Raw genomic sequence first — 8,801 nt, 5'->3', positions numbered from 1 at the left:
ACAGCAAGCCTGTGGCATTATCCTGTTTTTATTTTAAACAAGAAACCCACCCCACCCTTCAAGCTTTTCAATAAAGACTAGGTTTTGAAACCAGGAGTGTTGAAATACCACGAAAAAATATTCTCATGGTATTTCAAGCCAAGACCAGAAGCAGAAAAGCTGGAAATCTCATAAGAAAGTCACATGAGACTCGTAGCCAAGGTTTTCAGTCTCACGGGGTTCAAATACGTGGGACACTTATTTGAAGAAAACCTGAACTCTGAAACATTTGAAAACACCCATTAAATTGAGCAAAGAGAGGAAGATTTAGTATCCCCGCTGCAGCCACTTGCTGTCTAACCCCGTTTGTATACCTATTTTATAGCTTGGACCAACAAGGTCACTCGTGCCATCTCTCCTCTGGAGCACTTTACATAGCAGCTCTCCAGTGATTTTAGATTTGCTGAGGTTTCGTGGTGTCAGGCAAAGGGTTGTTGTGGAGCTAGCCATGGGTTAGAACAAACGGCTTCCTCCTTTAATTGTGGAGCACTTCTTTACGCTCGCTTCAGATTCAAATTATATTGCTGCTACAGAAGTCAGCGTGCTGGTGGCACTGCCTGGTTTCAGGGACATGAGCAGAGCTCCTGCCTCGGAGAGGCAGAGGTTAGAATAACGAAGTCTTGGTCTCAATCTTTACCCTTTTTGTCTGTCATCAAACGCGGTAAAGAACCTCTTTTTGTCCAGTGACGCTGGAAAGCACTCGGACCTCCGCATCAGGCGAGCCTGGTCTAGCCACACCTCTGCTGCTGTCACATCTGCCAGCAAAAACAAACACACGATTTGTCTGGGTCACTCCGAGAATTCCTGCATGAAAACCGCTCGGTTCCCTCCCCGCAAGTAGGGTCGTAGGCACTTGTCATCTTGATGGACATTTGGACTGACAAGTTTCAATAGCTGTAGAAGGAGTTCTAGAAGGGGAAAATAAGTGCATATTTAAACAGTACAGATTTTTCTGGTATTTAAAGTGAACTTGGCACTGGTAGAACTACAGCCCCAGAGTCTGAAGGTTGGTCTGTATAAAAAGCACTAGAAGCACAAGAGATTCCCCGCTGGCTCGTTACCTATCATCATAGGTAAAATTTCTCTACAATCAGGACTCCGTTGGGTGGGTTACTCTAGGAATACAGAACAGAAGAGAGTCAGGGAGTTTAGAAAACAAGGGCAAGGTGGTCAGATCACTGGAGTGTCATGATTCTCCTTCCATCACATCCACTGAACCACACTGACCGGTTAATTGATGTGTCCTGATGGAAATCTTTGAGGGTTATATACAATATATACTGTTTGTGTATATTGTATATACAGCTTCCACAGTCAGTGTTCATTTAGACTTACTGTATTATGGTTTTGAGGCTTCACATACTCCTTCAGCTTATTCAGGTCCCAAATACAGTAAAGTTTGCCCATTATCCAAATGTCTCCTCATTTTTATGATTTCTACACTGCCAAGACCAAGGATAAATTATACATCGTATAAAGAAATATTTCCCTTTGCCAGGCTTTAATGCCTTGAAAAGCCACAGCATTGAAAAGAGATTGGAATATCTCTTGCTCTTCTACTCAGATTCAGCAAACAGATTCACAAAGCTTCTTCAGCCCTGCAAAATTCCCCTTCTTGACTTCTTCAATTTTCTGAAAGGTAACAGGGGCTGTAGTACCTTAAAGAAATTGAAGTCAGTTAAAAAAGCTCTTATTGCTATACTGAAGTGGAAGTCGGCTTTTCCTAGGCATGCCTGTTGGTCTCACGTTAAATGATGTTGATGTTTGAATGGATTTTTAAGAACTCCGGTGTAAGATAAAGCTACTGAGGTAGAGTGACTCAGTGATTCCTTAAGGAAGATTTCGGGCATCCCATACTGAATCCACGCTTGGTAATTAACTCAGTATCCTATTCAGAGGTGCCTTTACCCTCCTTCCTGTCTTAGTATTGGCTGGATAAGTAAAACAATGCTGAAAACCAACTCAATAGGACAGGCAGTTGGCACCAGTTATTTCGGGATGATTGCTGCCATCAACAGTGCCAAAAAGCAAAGCCAAGCCAGTCTGCGAGACGTTGCGTGAAGCTCCAGGCCTTTCTGGGACCTCCCCAGGCAGTGTCGTTGTTTGCTAGAAGCAAAAGGCCCCCCAGAGCTCCTGAGAGAGCTGCTGGAAGGAGGCGGCTTTGCGCTCCCTGCTCTCTATCTGCATTCCTCATGCCTACTTCCAGTCATCCTTCTGCTCGGAGCTCGTTATTCTCACCACCATATCAGCCCTCAAGTTGTTTCCCAAGAAGCCCAGGAGCCAGCTAACGCTTTTATGAATGAACCCATCCGGTATTTACTCTGCTTCTTGCCTAATTACAACGAGACGACAGGGAGAAGGGCAGACCCTTTGACCAGACTAATCCTGTCTTTTCCTATCGCTGCACCAAACTAAATCTTCCCTATCCAGAAACACAACCACCCACATCTTGAAGGCATTCACAAGCAGACTGTTTAATGTACGACAGTATTATGAAAATCCGAGGCACTACAAGAGAGTTTGTGATGCATTAAAGTAAGATCTTCCACACAGCTTGATAAACGTAATTGAATCACTTATTTCCCAGGAGGAGATTAAGCATTTGTATTCGGGATTCAAGTAAAATGTCAGGCCTTCTACGCAGAACATGCTGCATATTTCTCATACTGGCAGAGAAGGAGAAAAGTAGCAAGCATGAGCTAAGGGGAAATGAATTGCTAAAGAGGAGAGCCATGTATTGTGAGCAAATATAAAAAATAACATGTTTTTTAGTTCCACGACATGCTCAAAGGGCCGGTTAATGTAGATTGCTATCTGTTAAGCTGAGCTTAAATCCAGCCTGAAAAATTCCTCTCCTTCAGCATCACGATACCTTCGGATCTTTTTCAGAGTCAAAATGCCCAAGTGTTTACACCGAAAAGCAAAACTGATTTTCCACATGTCAGACTAAATGACAAGACCTTCTTGTATCGATCTGCATTTCTACTGTCAAAACTTGGTCATTTTTCTGAAGAAAAAAAATACAGCCTGCATTTCAGCAGATTTCCACTTAGACAGCAATTCCACTCAGCTAATAATCGCAGCATCATTGTTTTGTGGTACAATACCTTTGCTGAATAATGTTAAATACCTGATCGTACTTACGTTACAACTGTGGGAGCTGTATGCAAGCTGGTGTGGTTTTATTTTGTTTGTTCGTTTTTGCTTAGCCAGCTTTTGGTTGCAGAAAAAATGTTTTACTTCTCCTCTGTCTGCAGCAGCATTTTGCCTGCATGTTGTACAAATTTGGCTGCCAATGGTTTCTAAAGACATTTCTTGAAATGGGCACTGCATTTTCTGGTATTCTGATGTCATTGAATTTTCTATATGCTGTTTTTATAGGCCTGTTTATTATGCAACATGTTTGAACAGTCATACTGGTCATTTCCTTGAACAAAAATGAATGTATATAAAATATTGCTCAGTGAACAAATAAATTATTGGGGGGGAACGTGCACTTTGTGACATGTGAGCTACAGCTTTGTTTGCCTGGTTTTCTTTCTTACATTTAAATATTTATATGTGACCTTTCTCTTACCACAAATCCCTCAAATAGAGGATCAGGTGGACCAGGTAGAGAGTCTTCCTGATTCTGTTGATCTCAGTGGTTATAGTGGGAGTGAGGTACAAGGAAAATAAAGGAATAACACTTGTGTTTCTTCTGTAAAAAGTCAGAGTTCCCAAACAATTTGAAAGGAGACTGGTCCTTACCATGCTTGTTCAGTTTGCTTACAGTAAAACATCAGGTCCCAGATGAAATCCAGTCCATTTTGCTGTATCCCTTATAAACAAACACTAACAGAACAATCTCTGTCAACCCAAGAATGTAAATCCTCTTTGGGAAAGACAGTGCTGAATGACTATTTTCCATGATTTATAAAGGGAAAACAGAGAAGGAAAGAGATTTCCAAAACAGCTGATACACTAAGAACTTTGAAAGCCCTGCCTGCAGTTGTCACTGGTGAAACCTTTGAAAATTTCACCCTAGGTCTCAGGAAAACTAAGGAGAAAAACTGCAAGAGGAAAAAACAACAACCATTGCTCTTCTGCTTCTTTTACAGACCTGTTCTTCCTCTGGCATAAAATAAACATTTGCCCTGTATTACTTTGTATTGTAGGAGAGCCTCAGCTTCACTGGGGACCAAATTTTGGCCCTTGAATGATGCAGACATTGCTCTACAGAATTCCCATTTATATTTATGGATGGATGTGAAAATATCGCAGCTATAAACAACAGCTTACAGCGTCAGAATGCTTTTGTGATCAGTACCTTTACTGCCAGATAAAGGAAGTTATTTTTAGTCAATGGTAGGAAAATTTTGTAGGAAATGTGTATATTTTTGTACATATAAAATAAATTCAGATAAGACTACGTAGGACTACGTCAATCTTTCTTAGTGGAGAGGTTGCAGCTCCTCCTCTGTTATAGAACGCACGTCCTTGCTGTGAACCTGGCAGCAAACCTGCCAGGTGAGGACAGGAAGGAATTACGTTTTCTGACATACTGGATGAGGATTTTATTTTCCTAACTTGGTCATGATTTTCTGACCTTCAGCACGTCTGAGCACTTGCACTGTGTTTAAATTCCCCTCTGTGCAATGGATGTGACATATCCCAACTGTCCCAGGAATGCTGAGCCTCATAAAATACCATCAATGATTTTGAAAAGCTGACGTATGTCAGGAAAAAAAATAAAACCTGTTGGTGCATTTGTTTCCTTTCTTTACAGCTACATGAGTTTGGCAAATGCTGCCAGTGCTTTTTCTGGGATAAACTTCCTACCCCTTTCCGGTTCCTCGGACGTCCGTGCTAGATTCTCAGCAGCTTCTGTCCGCTCAGTTCCATCAATAAACTGCCCCCATTGCATCCTTTTTCATAAGGACCAAAATCCTGCAGTAGGACAGCACTAATGGCACAGTGAGAAAGAGCCACGAGGCTGCTACTTCCACCTGTCCTCAATGTGAAGGGAAAAGGAACAGCTTTCACTCAAATCCTGACCATGGGCCAGCACAGCTACTTCACTGCCAGGAAATTCAGCTCAAGGCCCTTTCTGAGACTACTATGGACTGAGTTTGAAATCATGTTAAGCTAAAGTTTATGAAATAGATTAAGTTAAACTATACTTAATGTCTATTCAGTCTGAATGCAGGATTTAATAACCCACGGACCCGTGAGGCCAGGGGGCTGCTTCATCTTCCAGAGAAATTCTGCTAATACTCTCCAGAATGACTGGGTCTTCTTCATAAAGATGCAGACCCAGTGGGAAATTTTACTACAGTTATAATCATCGTCTGCTGCAGGAGAAAAATCTTAGCGCTGCAGCTTTTGTCCTGTTATCTAGCTGCAGGCAAAGGTCAAAGCAGTCAACAGCTTTATTGGGGTTCAAACACTTTTACAATGGTAAGTGACACGTTGTGCTGGCAATCTCAGGAGAAGCAACAGCAAGAAAACATCCAGGTTTTTTCTTACACATTGTTTTGGCCTAATGCTATCAGGTTTTAAAGGAACCTTCTTTTACTGTTCATTAAAGTGTAAGTGAGCCAAACAGGTATTCGTTAATCCACCAGCTCACATAATGCAATTTCCAGCTGCTGATCGTTATCAGGAAGCTGCAGAATTGACTGAGCAGCTTTGGAGAACGGCTGCTCTCTCCCTGAGATAATGCTGTTCTCCAGACTTGGCCAGGAGACATTTGTGTGAAGCAAATGCATTTGGAGCACCTATATGGACAAGGCTAGCAGTGATCTGTCACTGCTGGCTTAGCTTATCGCTGTAATGATTAGCTCTGTAAGGGACAGATCCCCAGATACAATTCGAAGTGGCCCTGTTAATCTCACAGTCCATCTCCCAAAGCAAGGAGAACATGCAGAAAATGCATCGGAGAGAAGGGTAATAAATTCTGCATAAACATTTCTAAGAGTTTAACTGAAATCAGGACCTTAGCTTGTACACAACAGAAGAGACATAACAAATAAGGAGCGGGATTCAATTTCAGCTGAGGATTGTACCCAAACACACTTCCACACCAGAACACATCTTTTAGATTTTATGGTTTGTTATAACTGAAGTGCTGTTCTGTTTTCAAGAAAACACAGCTCATGATGGATAGAAGCTTTCTGGGTATGTTTTCTTTTTGTTTTGCATTTTCTTCCTGACATTTTGGCACAAAAGTGGAGGGGAAGTAAAAAATGAATGCCTCCCATATTTGAAAAAAAGTGAAGGGCTGATCTTGTTTCCCTTCAACCCAATTAAAAATATATATTGAAGCAGATCCAGCATTCCTTACCACATTGAGCAGTCAGTCACCACGGAGTCCCAGTATTCCCAGCAGGACAGCTCACCAGACCACCACCTTTGTCTCCTTGTCTTGAACACTGTAAGATCCAGTTGATGCAAACCAAACCTCACAGAAGTCATCAGCATCACAGCCTGAAAGTCATTCCTTTGCTCTCAGAAGCAATCTCTGGATGCAGAGAAGTAATACTGGTTTTTAGAAGAATTAGCAGGAAATGCAGGTGAACTTTTACAGATCCAAGAACAGTGAGAGAGTCAAACAAAGCCCTTTTGTTATAATGCTGAACTGAGGGTGTTCTGTTACTGATCAGTATACACACATCCTTTTCTTCATACAGGGTATAACATCACTTTCTGGACAAAGCCTTGAGGTTTTGGTCACAACTAGCTTCATTTGGTATAAAACTGATCACAGTTTAACCCAGCAAATAAGAAGTTAGCACAAGTGAATGACTCTCCAGACCTACGTGTTTTATTCCCTACTTGGCTGATAATGCAACACAACAATAAAGCCCTGTGACATTATTGGTAGTGACAAGATAGCATTTAAGTTTCCTTATGCTATGTTGGGATACCAGTTAATTTCCCCTCCATAGATCTGCTGGCTAAAGACTAAAAAGGACAAACTAGCCCGCAAGAAGTCAAAAGTTATCAGCTAATCTAAAGGTTTATTTTAGAAACTTAAGCTCCACATAAGATGCCTTTCTTCTCAAACAGAAAAACCTGCCCTTAACTTGTTTACCAAAAGAAAGTGTACATACCTGATTTTGTAGATCCTCAGCTTGTTCCTTCAGACCTTCATGTACCTATTGAAGAGTAAAGGGAAGAAAGTGTTAGAGGGCTTCATTAAACAGCCCGTTTGTTGCTCATTTCCTTGCTATGGACATTCACACACTCACATGTGTGCCTGGCTCTGCTTTTTTCACCCCTTCCCCCTAACACACACCTGATTCTCTTTTTAGCAGCTGATCCTGGTGATCACTACTGGTTGAGCTGCCCAAGGGTGCGGAGACCAGGGCTCTGCAGCTGCATGCTGCTTCTTACCAAGTGACAAGTCCACCTCTGACCAAGGAGACAGGATTTTTACATGACACTTTTCCAGCAGTGGAGTGCAGACACATGGCACCTCCACCAAACTACTGTGCTCTGCTTTTTGGTAGAATTAATTGATCTGAGCTGAAATCCCTATTAATACTATCCTGCTTCAAGGATCTGTGGAAGCTTGAGGCTTGCTTAGCACATACAACATTTGAATAACAATAACACAGAGCAACCACTACCTGACTCCATATCGTTCCTGAATATCAGTATGTAATGCCAATAGTAGGATCTAAAACCTCCGAATCCCAACTTTTCATCAGTTATACAGCCTTAAGCTCACAATAAAAACAGGGTTGGCCAGGAAAACATCTAGTTATAGATGACATGACATCACCATGTTATAGATGACAACCCTTATGGTGGAAAGGGTAGCTGACAGCTAGGAAATAACAACCCAACCCATGCTGCTGAATGCTGAACCCACCTTCTGTCCAGTTTTCATGTTAACCTACCCAGTAATGATAAATAAGAGGAGTGAATGAACCCAGCAACACATTCCCTAGCTAGAGCAGCATCTCCCTTCCGATAAATACATTTCAAATACTCGTGAGTTTTTAACCATAACAGACCAACTCCACAGAGTCGAAAGCTGGAGAAATTCCACTTGGACGACATGAAATCCACTGCAGTATTTTAGGCCAGCTAAGGGTTTGCAATACCAGGCTCTTTTGTTTCACTGGTTGGTTGTTTTTTTACAATTAAATAGCCATTTTAATAAAATTCACGATCGCACTGTGTTGTTTGGTGTTGACACAAAGCTGAAGAGCTGCTGTCTGCTCCCTCACTGGTAGTTTTTTCCTCATTACAGCTGCTGAGATGGAGGCAGCTGGCAGCAAAAGCTAGCTCATGATGTTAGGTTTTTATTAACACTACCTATCCTTAGTTGTGACACCTCTTTATCATCACATTGCTACTGGAAATCACACTGAGCTAGCTTGAGATGAAACATTTGCTATTTATTAGAGAATCAAGTAACAGTATCGAAGTTTATTGGCCCCATGCCTCTTAAACCAAATATCCCATATGTTGGCAGCTCCCATGATTTATCCTTGAGAGAGACCACGCTATCTGAACTCCAGCTCAGGGATTCCAAAATGCTACTTCAGTTTCAGGAATGTTCCGCGTTTCCCTTGAGAGTCATAAAAATCTCAAACTAATGGTGCTATATCCGGAGATGTAGTGGAGGAGGAGGCTGGTAGGGAGAATATTACCAGTTAGTCTTAGTTTTCAAAAGAATTTCTTTCCTTGAGCATATGTGAAAGGGAGGACAAACCAAATCTGCTGGTTACAAGCAGTATTGTTAATCATATTTATCTTGACTTTTGAAA

The 8,801-nt window shown here is 41.7% G+C and overlaps 1 long non-coding RNA gene across 1 annotated transcript in view; it reads right to left on the bottom strand.

Moving 5' to 3' along the window:
• LOC106046254 (uncharacterized) overlaps window positions 1–7,309 on the bottom strand; it is a 237,577-nt gene extending 230,268 nt beyond the window's left edge. Inside the window, exons 1-3 of the long non-coding RNA XR_010826660.1 lie at window positions 7,134–7,309; window positions 6,365–6,541; window positions 677–794 (exon numbers count right to left, since the gene is read on the bottom strand). This is a non-coding gene — a long non-coding RNA (uncharacterized lncRNA). The remainder of the gene's footprint in view (window positions 1–676; window positions 795–6,364; window positions 6,542–7,133) is intronic.
• Window positions 7,310–8,801: the final 1,492 nt, after the last annotated feature.

This window comes from Anser cygnoides, chromosome 26 (genome assembly GCF_040182565.1).
Source record: "Anser cygnoides isolate HZ-2024a breed goose chromosome 26, Taihu_goose_T2T_genome, whole genome shotgun sequence".
Lineage (NCBI taxonomy): Eukaryota > Metazoa > Chordata > Aves > Anseriformes > Anatidae > Anser > Anser cygnoides.
Note: the sequence above shows the minus strand (reverse complement) of the source record. Positions and strands in the feature narration are given on the sequence as shown.